Source organism: Silurus aristotelis (genome assembly GCF_946808225.1).
Source record: "Silurus aristotelis genome assembly, chromosome: 22".
NCBI classification, from domain to species: Eukaryota; Metazoa; Chordata; class Actinopteri; order Siluriformes; family Siluridae; genus Silurus; species Silurus aristotelis.
The window spans coordinates 13,118,356-13,134,240 of NC_139595.1; the positions used below are offsets into that span (position 1 = coordinate 13,118,356).

The 15,885-nt window shown below is 40.5% G+C and overlaps 1 protein-coding gene across 1 annotated transcript in view; it reads right to left on the reverse strand.

Moving 5' to 3' along the window:
- basp1 (brain abundant, membrane attached signal protein 1) overlaps positions 1 to 6,393 on the reverse strand; it is a 28,264-nt gene extending 21,871 nt beyond the window's left edge. The window contains exon 1 of the mRNA XM_083526156.1: positions 6,241 to 6,393. The gene's annotated coding sequence lies outside the window, so the exon portion shown is untranslated. The remainder of the gene's footprint in view (positions 1 to 6,240) is intronic.
- Positions 6,394 to 15,885: the final 9,492 nt, after the last annotated feature.

The window sequence follows — 15,885 nt, forward strand, 5'->3', positions numbered from 1 at the left end:
AATCCCGTTTGGCACAAAAGACCAATACTGAACACTTGACTGTGTTTTCATATGGGTTTAAGACTAACCGCTCTAAGAGTGGATTTAACACTGTGAATATTGCACAGCCAACAGAATAGGTTTAGAAGTTCAGGACGCCTCAGCAGTCAGACTGCAAGCTAAGACCCTGGCATGAGGAAAATTCTAGAAGGTTCTCACCTGTACACTTTGGTTTCTCTGGACTGCCATTTCTTTTTTTAACACTTTAAAGGATCTTGTAGTAGGGTACTAGTTCTTTTGCTTGTACAGCATCTATACTTTTTTTTTTTCTTGTATTTAAAAAAACCTGTATTTTACTTTAATTGTATTGTGAGCAGAGCAACTGCAACATAACAATTTCCCTGTGGGATCAATAAAGTGATACTGATTCTGATTAACTGCAATCATATACAACAGGCAGTGTAAATTAGCAAAGCATATTCGATCCTAGTAAAATTTGACATGGTGTGATATATAGAACATGTAAAACAGACTCTACACATTGCTAGATATGGCTTTAGAAATAATTTAGCAACCAATGGGAAATACAATGACATCTTGGTTCCCTCAGGTTTAAATTAAATAAGGAACAGCATTTTACTGCACTGTATTTATTTATTAACCTGTTAGTCACAAATACAAACACTACACACCACAGCAGCACAAGCAAATAACACTGCATGACACACCATAGTATCCAGCATGTAAAACATGGAGAGAACATGCCATTGGCTTCTTTTCTGGACAGTGGTGGTCCGAAAACTCTTTGCATGCAGTCAGTCATTAAGAGTAGACAGAGGCCAAATCTGTTATATGGGCATTACAACACATTAATGACGTAAAAATCTCATGTTTATGTTTATAAAGGCTTGTATGATATCAGACACCTAAAATACACTGAGATCATATTAATCCAATTATCATATTAAATGTTTATTCCGGTTTCGCCAGATGTTTTTCTACTAGTACAGGCAAGAATTTTAAATATTATAGATTTGTGCTTTAGACTTGAGAGTTGTGCCTCCTCACTATTTCCCCAGAGATTTTAAAAACCTGTACATAGTGGCTTTTCTGAAGGCCAATTTTTCCACCACAAATCATTAAAATGCCCTAAATCTTTGTGCTTATGCTATAAATAACTTGGAGCGATGTATTGTGACTTTTGGTCTGTTATTATCTGTTATTAAATAAAAAATAAAAAAATACTAATAATGTTGAAGTCAGAAAAGCCATTGACATACACCCTGCAGAAACATAACCCTATTCATATTTAATACAACACGACGCTGAACGTGTCCTACACCACAAGCTCCTCCACAATCTCTGTTCTTCCATTATTCCATAAACTGAACAGATTAGACTGTTTAATTTTATGAAGCTAAATATTTTGCTTGCTTACCGATAACTCGCTCACTTTCTACAGGCTTGCCTTTTCTCTCATTATTCTCTTCACTTCATGCAAACACTGAAACATACCAGACGGCTGATGTAGCACACATTTGATATCATTACAGCGCTGCCATAAAATATGTTACTGCTACTAACTGACTGATTTGTCTTTGGAATATTATGAGTCGCATTTTACAGACAGTCAGTGACCCGCATAAACATTTATCTCAAAGTGAGTTTATAATACGTGTGCTGTATATGTTTCAGAAAGAAGCCTTGTAGCTGGAATTCTCTTGGTGAGCCTAAAGTGTTCTCTGCTACTCTGAGATCAGTTGAGAACAAATCGTTACTACTAATTGGAGCTAAAACGAGTAATTCGATTACAAAAATTCATAGAGGCAAATAATTTGCCAAGAAAAGTTTCTCCAAAGAAATCCAAAGGGAACATTTCAAACTTAAATGAAGAAAACACCAAACAGTGTGGTTACCGTTTTTAAAGTCATTTTATATCGATTTTCCGGAGACAAGAATGCCACATCGCGACACTGTGCGAGATTTAATAAATAAATACGAGTAAGAATTATTATTCTTCAGTTCCATTAAATTATTATTTTCCCATAACGTATTATTCTAGACTCATTTTTGAATGCAATATATATGTGCATTTTGATGTAATATGGCAATTCAATGCATTCTTGTAATAAATTTTAGCAATAAAGGTGTAAATTTTTCTAAAAAGGAAACAAATCACTTGTTAATTTTAAGAGATATTATATGTCATTTTCTCTTATTTATTATTGCTCTTTAATAAAGAAAAAGCGCTTGTTATCCGTTTACTTGATTAATGGATGGAATAATCGTTAGAATACTCGATTACTAAAATAATCGATAGCAGCAGCCCCCTACTGTTGATTTGTTAGTCTTGGAATGCATACTTTTCTGTATGGTCATCTATTATCAGGGTGTTATGTGAAGGCTACATGAGAGGTTAAAATAGTGAGAAAGTGGTAGCTCTGTGGTTAAGGTTCTGAGTTACTGGTCGGACGGGTGGAAGTCAATTCCCACTAATGCGAAGCTACCACTCTTTGGACCTTCAGTAAAGCACGCAAGCCTTTGTGTTCCAGGAGTGTATCAAGGGGTGTGCTCTGATCCCATCTTTCTAACTTCACTGGGCTATGCAAAGAATGAAATTCACCGTGCTGTAATGTAAATGCATAAAATGAAAACCTGAAAAATAACCTTACAGTCCCCTCACAGCTAATTATAGTTCATGCGTACAACGAGTTGGAATGATAAAGGCGACCAGGATCATTTACGTCCGACCGAATCTGCAACAGAAAATGGATGTATCCAGCAACATGACAAAGTTGAACTTTATGCACTGAACAGCTACTAGGATGAAGACAATACGGGAAAGCGCATGCTCCATCTCCTGATTTGTTGTCAAAAGTCGCATGTCGCCCACTGATAAAAGTCGCTATGGCAACCAGCACTACTGGTGACTTTATTGGACAGTGACTGCTGACGTGCAGTGATAAATGTGTGCAACCGCAGGACAAAAGGATATATTCTATACTTTCTATATATTCTCCATCACACTCTTAGATGTCTGCTGTAGTTTATTCATTACTACATGCTGTCCTGTGTACACTCACTTGTCCTCGGCACAAATGTGGCAATGTTTAATCTGGACCTACTGAATCCTCCACAGTACTGTTAAGCCAGGAGTAAGACCTGCTGCACAGGCTGCAGTGTGTGATAAAACTCGCTCATTCATCAAAGCTTGGGCCACCACATACATCACAAGCCATCCACAATTCTTTCAAGTGCAGTCTGATACACACACACACACACACACACAGGGTAAAATAAATCACAACATTGTAAAAATAAATCAACAATTTATAAACTGGCAATGAAGTCTGGTTTTATTTTTATAGTATAATAAAAATCTCTGCACATTGAAAACATAAAAACTCTTCTATGTATGAGTTTTTGCAAAAACATCACACTTACCTCAAATGTAGCCAAGATAGGGCTAGTGTTCCAATATTATCTGTAGTTTTGTATTAAAATTAGGAAGACTGACCTATGTAAGAAATAATAAGAGGCAAATAAAAAGCTGAAAGTATGTGTGCCTCCAGCGGTCTTTTTAGCTAATGTGCTATATTTCTAAATGTATTAACACAGAAATGTGTAAATATATAAGTAATTTTACACGGTGAAAATGGCTGCCACTGCCGTCCTCATTCATGCAATTTGCTGCTGTACTGCAGTTTGTCTTATTTCGTCAAAAATCACTAGTGATGTTGATCAGATTTAAGGCCATTGTTAGATTGATGTGTAATACAATTTGAAATATGTTAATCTGTAATCATGAACATTCATAATCATAACAATAAGGCAAGGTCTGAACACCATCCATGTCGTGGCTGATTTTTTTACAGAAGGTACATTGGAACATACACAGATATGCATATCAGTTCAGTTTGGCCAGGCAAAAAGTTGTGGCTGAGAGGTTAAGGCTCTGGGTTACTGATTGGAAGTTTGGGGGTTCAACTCTTGGGCCCCTAAACAAGGCCCTTAGCCCTCTGTGCTCCAGGGGTGTTATATCATGATGCCAAAAGCCTCTTCTATTCAAACAGAGTCCCGAATAGCAAAATAATATGCTTTTAATTAAATAGATTTCGAATTGTTTAAGGCTTATGGACATATTTTTGCTGAAAGAAGAGTCAATATACTTCCAGTCAATATTTAATGAGCGTCAAACAGCTGATGGGATGAAAAAAAAGAGATACGTGTTTAATTCGACAGCAAATTATGATTTACGATCATCCATAGGATTTCACCAGTCTGTATTACTGTATAAATTGAAATAGTCTGTATAAACTAAAAACTTCTTTTCCCCCCCAACACTTCACTGATGATAGTTCAGAAGCTCTCAGGTGTGCATTTGCTTCATTTTGGTTGATTTTTAGACCAATGATTTCTTATTAAGACCATACATATGCGCTTGCCCCCATTTATTTTTTGTCCAGAGTTGTACCTTTTATTGTTTTTACAGTATTTGTCCAGCAGCAATGAGTAAAAGTCGCCATTTTGCCTCCCAACTGTTGATTTGTGTGTCTGATTCGCCATTTCACTTTCTTTTGACGCGCCACGAAGCGCATACAGTGTCAGCATGCAACACGCGTAATCACACACGACACACAATCCACTTTTATTTTCACCCGCTTGGCTTGACTGCAGCTGCCAAACCGATCACGTCGCAATGCAATGCAATGCCCAGAGTCTGAGTGACAGCGCATCAAACAAATGCATTGAGTTCCAGGAACGTATTGCTTTTACTAGAACGCGTTGCATTTGAGCGCGTGCAGGTTTGCATGTGACTCATCCAGCTTTGTGGCCAACTGATGCACAATGAATAAATGCCTCATTTAGTCTGCCATTTTCCTCAGCTTTATTAGACCTACAGTGTGATAATTTGATGGGTAAAGAATAATTTTCCAAATATTTTTATATGAATTTTACCTTCTTTTTTTTTTGCTGCAAGTGAGAGAGCGCGCGCTCGGGAATGTGCACGCTCCTCGAGAGCCTCTCTGGTGAATCGGTTCATTGCCTGCAGCATCTCATTTAGCCTATAAAAAAAAATCTTCACTCACTATTCCCTCGTGTAAATGTTACCTTGTTTCAATATTGGCATAAAGTGGAAACATCAAGCTCTACCAGCATCCATTATTTCTTGAAAGGTTTTAAATGCGCTGGTTTGGGAGGAAAAAAAAGGCACTATCCACACCCTATGTGTACTGCGCATGCGTGCCGTTGAGACAAAGGAGCGCGCAATTACTGGTGTATTCGACCCAAAAAAAAAAGGTAGCGTTGATCATGCAGCAAAAAACACACAAATATTTGTGGAATGTCCTCGTGGAGGAAGAAGTGTTCGGATTTGGAAATTGCACTATTAAAAAAAAAAAAAAAAAAAAAAAAAAAAAAAGATGCATAAGATTATTTTTTAAATAATACTCTGCACAAAAGTAACACCCCCCCCCCAATTCATTTCATTTTCATTTCATTCAAGGCGTTTTAGTCGTGTATGTTTAATAGTCCGTGCATGCGTGTGTGTGCATGCGTGTGTGTTCATGTGTGCATTTATGCGCGTGTGTGTGTGTGCCAGTGTTTGTGCCAGTTAGACAGCACTGCACACCTCCACTCCGGGATAAAGGGGTGTGGCGGAGATGAACACATATCTCTTTTTTCTTTTTAATAAAACTTCGCACCAATTTCACAACCAAACCGTTTTACAATTCGGATAAATCGCAACACTTTGAAATAAAATAAACTTTTCTTATATAGATTGCATTACTGTCTCATACATATTCACACAAATCTTAATTGAATACAATCAAATCAAATCAAATTAAGGATCTTACTTCTATGGCATTCAAAGTAAAATAGATGTGACCGGCTGCTGAAGCCGCGGTCCGAGGCGCGAGCCTGCGCGGTGTACACGCCCCTCTCCGGTTTCTGCGCGCTCGCGCTCTGTAGGCAGCTATCAATTCGAAATAATTCGAAATAGTAAAATATTTTATATATATATATATATATATATATATATATATATATATATATATATATATATATATATATATATATATAATCTTTTAGACAAAAGAGGGAGCGTTTTAAATAGGCACGTTACAATCCTGTAGGCGCGCGCGCACTCCAAATGGATTGTCTTGAATTCCCTCCAGAACAGCATAATTCAAAAAATGATAATAATAAACTAAAGGGTGAGAATTCTTATAGTCGTTTTACGGAGTGCACGGACCTTACCGACGGCAGTAGTTTCTGCAGGAAGATCCTTTCTGAAGTGTCTGCTGGATTTTCCTTTCTCCGCGTCTGTCTCCGGTGCGCGTGGCGGCGGATCTGCGCTGATTCCGGCTGTCCAGTCTGAAGCGCGCGCTGCATTCCTCTTTCCTTTGGAGGCGGCGGGGGGGGGGGAGACGAGTAGCAAGGGGGGCGGGGGTAGTTAGAAAAAAGGTGTGTGTGAGGGGGGTTTAGACATTACAGACACACAGACGAACGCACAGACACACATGAAACATCACAGATCTTATAGTACATATGATTTCAGAGTAATATAAATTGGCTGATTGAGTTCTCTTAGTTACAATAGACCTTTGATTGCATGCCAGAAACAACGATTTGGGAGCAAAATGTTTAGTGCATGTTACATATTTGTCTTTCTCTGTCTTTTTCTCTCCAAACTGCAAAACTGTATTAAAATGTGTTCCACACTTGTACCATGATTAAAATACACCAATCCTACACTAATGTAACGTTAGTGTTTAGTGTAGTGTAGTGTAGTGTAGTGTAGTGTAGTGTAGTGTAGTGTGAGATGCAGGGGAGAGTCTGTGTGACTGGTTCATTAAACTGCCTCTTCTCGCCTCCTGGTGGATCAGATACTGCGCTACAGCAACGAACCCAATGACCCGAATAGTGAGGAGGGGCGGTGTGTGGACAAGGACACAGGAGGAAAAAAAGAAAGGGGAAAAGTGTATAGAATGCTAGAGGATGTGCAAAGAGAGATGATGATGAGATGGTGAAGAAAGAGAAAGGAGAGAGAAAGACTGGACAGTTGCACACAATCAGCTCATGATTTTTGTTACATGCATTTATCAATATGATCATAAATGTATATATTTGTGTGTGTGTATATATATATATATATATATATATATATATATATATATATATATATATATATATATATATATATATGTATGTATGTGTGTGTGTGTGTGTGTGTGTGTGTGTGTGTACATTAATGAGAAAAAAAAATCAACTTGAATATTGCATCCAGCTGCAACATAACGAAGTTTAAAAAAAATGTATATGTATGACTATATACATATTTTTTTCAACTTTGATTTGGTGCAGCTGGATACTACAATATTCAAATTATTTTTTTTCCTCATTAATGTACACTCAGTACCCCATAATGATATGGGGTTTACACACCTTTAACAGAGTCCAACTATGGAAAGGTTTATTGATTGGACATTTTTTGGAAAGGCAAACAACTCTCTATAGGGGGCCTCACAGCTGACATTGCAAGAACCAAGCCATTAAGTCAAAGAAACTGCCTGCAGAGCTCAGAGACAGGATTGTTGCAAGGCACAGATCTGAGGCAGGCTACAAAAGCATTGTTGCTGCACTGAAGATTCCACAACCAGGATTCTTTCAATAGCTGGTCACCTGGTAAGAGAGGTGACCAAAAACCAGATGGTCACTCTGACTTGGCTCAGGAGATCCTTTGTGGAGATGGGGAAATTTTCAGAAGGACAACTATCACTGCAGCCCTCCACTGATCTGGGATTTATGCCAGAGTAGCTAGTGCACAACTTAGGGAAGTGCGCTAGGACTTTGCCACCAAGCACCAGGAGGACTTTCAGACTGTGTGAAGTGACTGATGAAAACAAGATTGAACTGTTTGTCCTCAGTTCTAAAAGTTATGTCGGGAAAAAATTAGGCAGAGCTCATCACCTGCCCAAAACCATCGTAAAAAGTGCCCCATGATGGTGGCAGCATTATGCTGTTGGGTGTTTTTCTGCAGCAAGAACTTGGCAACTGGTTAGGGTTTAGGGAAAGCTAAATGGAGCAAAGTACTTAAATAAAAACCTGTTCCACAGCTCTAAGGACCACAGTCTAGGGTGAATGTTCACCTTCCCACATGTCAACGACCCTAAGAACACTGCATAGACAACTCATTAATGGCTTAAGAACAACTCTGTGAATGTCACAAATCACTCCTGCCACTCTTCTCCACCTACTCCACCCTGCCTGCACTCTTTTCTTCCCTTCTCTAACACACTCTCCATTACTTTGCACTGTTGAGCCCAGGTACCTGAACTCCTCCACCTTCTCCTGCAACCGCACCACTCCTCTGCCCTCCCTCTTATTTACACACACATGTACTCTGTCTTACTCCTACTGACTTTCATTTTCCTTCTCTCCAGCACATACCTCCACCACTCCAGGCTCTTCTCAACCTGCTTCCTACTCCCACCACAAATCACAATATCATCCATAAACATTATAGTCCAGGGAGACTCCTGTCTGACTTCGTCCATCAACCCGTCCATCACCACTGCAAACAGGAAAAAGCTCAGAACCAATCTATACTACTCTTTCCTATAACTTCATGATGTAACTGATCAATTTAATTCCCCTGTAGTTACTGCAGGTCTGCACATCTCCCTTATTCTTAAAGATTGGTACCGACACACTCCTTCTCCATTCCTCAGGCATCCTCTCACCTTCCAAAATCTTGTTGAACATCCTGTATAAAAACTTTACTGCCGTCTCTCCTAAACATCCTAATGCTTCTAACGGTATGTCATCTGGTCAAACTGACTTTTCACTCTTCATCCTCTTAACCGCTGCTCTTACTAATCCTATCCACTTCCTGCTTTACCATTTCCACACCATCCAACCTTTTCTCTCTCTAATTTTCCTTGTTCATCAGCTGCTCAAAATACTCCCTCCATCTTCTTAACACACTCTCCTCACTCTTCAACACATTTCCTTCTCCATCCTTTTTTCCTTCCTTAGTGTTCAACTTCTCATACAGCTCCTTATATGCCTTTTCCTTGGCTTTCGCCACATCCCTCTTCGCCTGCTGCCGCATCTCCTTTTTACTCCTGCCCACTTTTCTCCTTTCTCCATATGCGTTCCTGCACTTCCTTATTCCACCACCATATCTCTTTGTCTTCCTCTATTTCCAGAGGTCACACCAAGTACCTTTCTAGCTGTCTCTCATCACTTCTGCAGTAGTTGCCCAATCATCCCGCACCTCTTCACCACCACCGAGCCCCTGTCTGACCTCTTTCCTGATTCTCATACTACAGTCTTCCTCCTTCAGTTTCCACCATCCTTTTCTTCTTTTAGTCCTCACTCTCCTCCTCTTCTTCTTTACTTCCAAAACCATCCTACAGACCACCATCCGATGCTGTCTAGCTACACTGTCCGCTGTCAACACCTTACAGTCTCTAATGTCCTTCCGGTTGTGTCTGAGTTCCGACAGTTCCATCTCCTACATAGAACATAGTCCACCTGTGTGCACACCGTTCTCCACTTTAATACGTCACCCTATGATCCCCCCATTTCTTAAAATAAGTGCTCACCACTGCCATTTCCATTCTTTTAAAAAATTCTACCACCATCTGCCCTTCTACATTTCTCTCCTTGTGGCCATACCTACCCATCACCTCCTCATCACCTCTTTTTCCCTTTATCACCAATCTGTCATTCCTAGGTACACCTTCTACCACTTCATCTAACTCACTCCAAAATGTTTTCTTCTCCTCCATCTCACACGTACTTGTGGAGCATAGGCACTGATGACATTTATCATCAACCCTTCGGCTTCCAGATTCACGTTCATCACCCTATCAGAAACTCTCTTCACCTCCACTACACTTTTACTGTAATCTTCCTTCAGAATCACCCCTACACCATTTCTTTTTCCATCCACACCATGATATAACAGTTTAAAGCCACCTCCAATGTTCCTGGCCTTACTCCCTTTTCCACTTTGTCTCCTGAACACAAAACAAATCTACCTTTCTCCTCTCCATCATATTAGCTACCTCTCTCCCTCTCATAGTACCAACATTTACAGTACCAACCCGAACCTCCACTCTCCTACACTTCTCCTTTCCCTGCTGTCTCTGTAGACGTCTTCCTCCTCTCATTCTCCTTCTAGTAATCTACATTGTCTTAATAATTTGACTGAATTCAACTGATTTAGAAAATTTCAGAAAAATTTGATTGATTCAGAAATAGTAAAGTACCACACTTCACCATGTCCAAAATAAAACAAAAATATTTTTGCTAAAAATGTAAATACTAAGTGCTGATACTAAACTTTCCTGTTCTACACTAACTCACAGTGCCAAATGATGTGTTTAATAAGGTCAAAGGAGAAAAAACAAAACCTTGGCAGATAAACTGTGAAAAATTCTTGTTTGTTAAATATAAATAGAATATATTCTTAATACACACTGAGTAGTGAAGTCTTCTCATTGCTTCTCAGTGCCTATGCTGCACAAGTGGGTTTCTGAGATGGAGGAGAAGGAAAAATTCTGAAGTAAGTTAGATGGAGTGGTAGAAGGTGTACTTAGGAATGAAAGATTGGTGATTAGGGCAGACTTCAATGAACATGTAGGTGAAGGGAAGAGAGTTGATGAGGAGGTTATGGGTAGGTATGGCCTTAAGGAGAGGAATGTGGAAGGGCAGATGATGGTAGATTTTGCTAAAAGGATGGAAATGGCAGTGGTGAACACTTATTTTAAGAAGAAGGAGGATCATAGGGTGACGTATAGGAGTGGAGAAGGTGGACACAGGTGGACTATGTTCTATGCAAGAGATGCAACTTGAGGGAGATTGGAGACTGTAAGGTTTTGGCAGGGGACAGTGTAGCTAGACAGCATTAGATGGTGTTCTGTAGAATGGTTTTGGAGGTAAAGAAGAAGATGAGGAAAGTGAAGACTGAAAGAAGAATAAGATGGTGGAAACTGAAGGAGGATGACTGGAGTATGACCTCTGGAAATAGAAAGGAAGACAAAGAGATGTGGTGGTGGAATAAATAAGTGCAGGAAAGCATAAGGAGAATGATGTTGGCAAAACAGAATTGGGATCAACAGAGTGATAAGAAAAGTAGTCATGAGTACAAGGAGATGTGGCAGCAGGTAAAGAGGGATGTGGAAAAAGCCAAGGAAAAGGCATATGAGGAGCTGTATGAGAAGTTGAACACTAAGGAAGGAGAAAAGGATTTGTACCGATTGGTCAGGCAAAGGGAACAAGCTGGGAAAGATGTGCTGCAAGTTAGAGCAATAAAAGATAAAGAGATGGAAATGTGTTGACTAGTGAGTAGAGTGTGTTGAGAAGATGGAGGGAGTATTTTGATCAGCTGTTAAACAAGGAAAATGAGAGAGCGAGAAGGTTGGAGGGTGTGGAGATGGTGAAGCAGGAAGTGGATAGGATTAGTAACGAGGAAGTAAGAGCAACAATTAAGAGGATGAAGAGTGGAAAGTCGGTAGGACCCCATGACATACCGGTAGAATCGTGTAGATGTTTAGGAGAGATGGCAGTGGAGTTTTAACAAGATTGTTTAACAAGATTCTGGAAGGTGAGCGGATGCCTGAGGAATGGAGAAGGAGTGTGCTGGTACCGATTTTTAAGAATAAGGGAGACGTGCAGACCTGCAGTACGTAAAAATTTGATCAGTCACACCATGAAGTTATGGGAAAGAGTAGTGGAAGCCAGGCTGAGAGAAGAGGTGACCATCTGTGAGCAGCAGTATGGTTTCATTCCGAGGAAGAGCACCACAGACACATTATTTGCTTTGAGAATGTTGATGGAGAAGTATAGAGAAGGTCAGAAGGAGTTGCATTGTGTGTTTGTGGATTTGTAGAAACCGTAAGACAGGGTGCCGAGTGAGGAATTGTGGTATTGTATGAGAAAGTCAGGTGTGTCAGAGATGTATGTGAGGGTGGTGCAGGACATGCATGAGGACAGTGTGACAGCAGTGAGCAGTAGGAATGACAGGCTGGTTTAAGGTGGAGGTTGGATTGCATCAAGGATCAGCTCTGAGCCCTTTCCTGTTTGCAGTGGTGATAGACAGGTTGACGGATGAAGTCAAACAGGAGTCTCCGTGGACTATGATGTTTGCGGATAATATTGTTATTTGTGGTGAGAGTATGGAGCAGGTTAAGAAGAGCCTGAAAAGGTGGAATTATGTGCTGGAGAGAAGGGGAATGAAATTCAGTAGGAGTAAGACAGAGTATGTGTGTGTGAATGAGAGGGAGGGCAGTGGAGTGGTGCGGTTGCAGGGAGAAGAGGTGAAGATGGTGGAGGAGTTCAGGTACCTGGGAACAACTGTGCAAAGTAATGGAGAGTGTGTTAGAGAAGTGAAGAAAAGAGTGCAAGCAGGGTGGAATGGGTGGAGAAGAGTGGCAGGAATGATTGGTGATAGAAGGGTATCTGCGAGAGTGAAAGGGAAAGTTATAGGACTGTGGTGAGACCTGCGATGTATGGTTTAGAGACACTGGTATTGAGTAAAAGACAGGAGATGGAGATGGAGCTGGAGGTAGCAGAGCTGAAGATGTTAAGGTTTTTGTTGGTAGAGACGAGGATGGACAGGATAAGAAATAAGTTTATTAGAGGGAAGGCGCATGTAGGACGTTTGGGAGACAAGGTGAGGAAGGCGAGATTGAGATGGTTTGGACATGTGCAAAGGAGGGACATGGGATGTGGTGAGGGAAGACATGCAGGTGGTTGGGGTTGGGCAGATGTAGAGGACAGGGGGGTATGGAGAAGGATGATCCGCTATAGCGGCCCCTAATGGGAGAAGCCAAAATAAGAAGAAGATATTGCTTCACACAGATGAGTCAGAAAACCTTTTGGCACCAATTTGACTTGACTTATAAGGGATAATACCAGGTAATAGTCATTGTCATATCATTCTTAGAATTCTGTTTTCTGTAAATTGTGGATTTATTTATGCGATATTGCCTTTAGTGTACACGCATACATGTAGGTATGAGGATTGACCTGTACTTTAGCTTCAGTGCATGACGTCCTGATGTGCTCTAAGATATGCAGCCTCAAAAGCAGCCATATTAACTATTAGCATTTATATGGCCACTATGATGAGCCACTAAATTACCACTAGATGGAACCCTCATGCCAGTTTAGTTGTAACAGCATATGGACAAACAACCAATTAGAACTAAACAATGTCACATTCAAAATTCAGGTTGCTGTTTAAATAAATCTAATAGATAAAATTGACCTTTTGTGATGCCAATAAATGCTATATATGCTGTGTATGAGTCTGGGTCATATATACAGTATATGCACATATTTTACTCTTGAGTCACTGTGAAAATAGCATGTGGTAGATAATCTGAACTTTTATAAGTAGACAGCTTTTAGTTTTTACATGTTTTCATCAATAAAAAAAGAATACTTAAACACATAATTTTGTTGCCTGGCATGTAGATGACAAAAGGATATATAATGTTACGGGAAAAAAAAAGATGCATGTTTTACGATCATAATGTCAGTGAATTTGGAAAACATTTACACTTCCACGTTCCTCTATTGCATGTTGAAAATATTATATTTGTAGCATACTTTCGCATGGTATCTATAACTCGCATTTAAAATGAATATTAACCAGACATGGGACCTTAATTCATGTTAATTATTCATGCATGAGAAATAGTAATTAATTAAAGTCAGATTTTATTTGTATAGCAGTATTACATTGGACATTGTAAAAGAGCGGTTTTACTGAAATAAATAGATTATTATATTAATTTTGACATCATAAAATTGTCCATTATATTCATCCCTAATTAGCAAGTAAGTGGCAACAGTGGCAAGGAAAAACTGCCTGAGATCAGAGTATATGGGGTAGGCAGTATATGCAGTTCATAGGAGCGGAGAATGGGGATGGGGAAGCACTGTTGCATGTTGTGTAGTTTTTCTTGTATCTACCTGTCTATTTATTCAAAATTGTTGTTGTTTTTTGTCTCAGTGCTGCCTAAGATGGTATGAGGAAGAAACCTTGAGAAGAGCCAGATTCAATACCCCTTCTCATCTGGGTGACCCACTTGAGTGTGTAACTGTAACATTTGCAACCCTGTGTATATATTAATTACAGTCTAAATTCATCTTCTTGGTGCCCTAGTTTAACCCTTCACAGTAACATCATAGATCTTGTTCTCTTGGTTTCCAACTGATTAGAACTTTATTAAGAGGGAGGAAATCAGAATGAAGCAAGTAGAAGGAGAGAAGATTTCCCGTAATTTATCATAATACAGCAGACTCAAATTACATTTGCCTATAAAACAAACCACAGTTGACCCTTTTAAAGAGTAGAATTGTTTGAATTAAGTGTAAATCCAATTGCTGTTAACCTCTTGTCAGGATTTGTGGGGGGCCTTTTAATTTTCTGCCCTTTTTGTTTTTCAGTCCTACCCACCAGATGTCGCCATTGTCTCCCTGTGTCCCTCGTTAGTTTCTCATTGTTTTCACTTAGACCCAATCACCACTGTACATTTAAGTTTCTTTTTTCCAATTTTTTTGCTTCATTGTTGATGTTTGTGGGCTGTTTTTTTGCATTTTGGTTTACCTGTGTCTACTGTCTTATTTTTAACAACTCTGTGTAAGTTCTTGCTTTTGAGTTTGTTTCTTTACCGTTTGCTCTTTGATGTCCAGAGAAAGACTTTGCTATAGTCAGGCTGGAAAAAGTTGGCGTCAGGTAACCGTAAACCACCTGGAAGGGGAAAGATCTGTGGCAGCGGTGGGAATGGCGTACTTGATCCATATTAGGTTATCCAAGCAGGAGGCGGGTTACCTTTTGCAAAGGAGGGGGAGACCAGTTTCCAGATCCTGGTTGAGCCTCTCGGTTGGTCTGCGGGTGGAATCCGGATAAGAGGCTGGTCAAGCTGGTGGGCCAGCTTGGCAGTTTCCTTGGCGGATGGCAGCTCATGACACTCATGCTGACTGTGTTGCCATTGGAAGGGGGCTGCCCAGTAACAAACTCCATGGCAAGGAGAGACCACAGAAGTTTCGGGTTAGGAAAGGGCTGAAGGAGACCTTGGGGGCGGCTGCAAGGGTTCTTGTGTTGGGCGCAGTCTGGGCAGGCTGCGACAAAGTCCTAGGTGTCCTTTACCATGGAAGGCACCAGAAGCGTGTCTTTTCCAGAGACAAGGTACTAGGCTGACTGGGGTGACAGAAGAACAGGGAGTTGTGACACCATTGGAGAAAGTCTGTGCGGAGACCCTCAGGAAATGAACAGGAGACCAGTGGGCCAACCCTCAGGGACAGGGCCCCTGTCCCAGGCATTCTTGACCCACTCTTCCAAGGCAAGACTGAGGGTGCAAACCGACATGGATTTGGGAAGGATGGTCTCTGGGCATGGCTCCTCCTCCTCCGGGGCATGAACTCTTGATAGTGCATGAGGCTTGGTGTTTTGGCTCCCAGGCCGGTATGAGAGAGAGAACCGGAAGCAGCCAAAGAAGAGGCCCCATCGTGGGAGACCCCCCACCGGGGTTGAGTCGTTTAGCTGATTGGAGGTACTCAATGTTGTGGTGATCCGTTCAGACCAGAAAGTGCGTTTATGACCTCCAGAATAGACTACTGTAATGCGTTACTAGGTGGATGTCCTGCGTCATTAATAAACAAGCTTCAGTTAGTTCAGAATGCGGCAGCAAGAGTTCTTACTAGGTCAAGAAAATATGACCAAATAACCCCGATCTTATCGTCCCTACATTGGCTTCCGGTTAAGTTCCGAATAGACTACAAACTACTGCTACTCACTTATAAAGCACTAAATGGATTGGCCCCCATGTATCTCTCCAGTCTTTTAACACGCTACAATCCGTCACGCTTCCTGAGATCTCA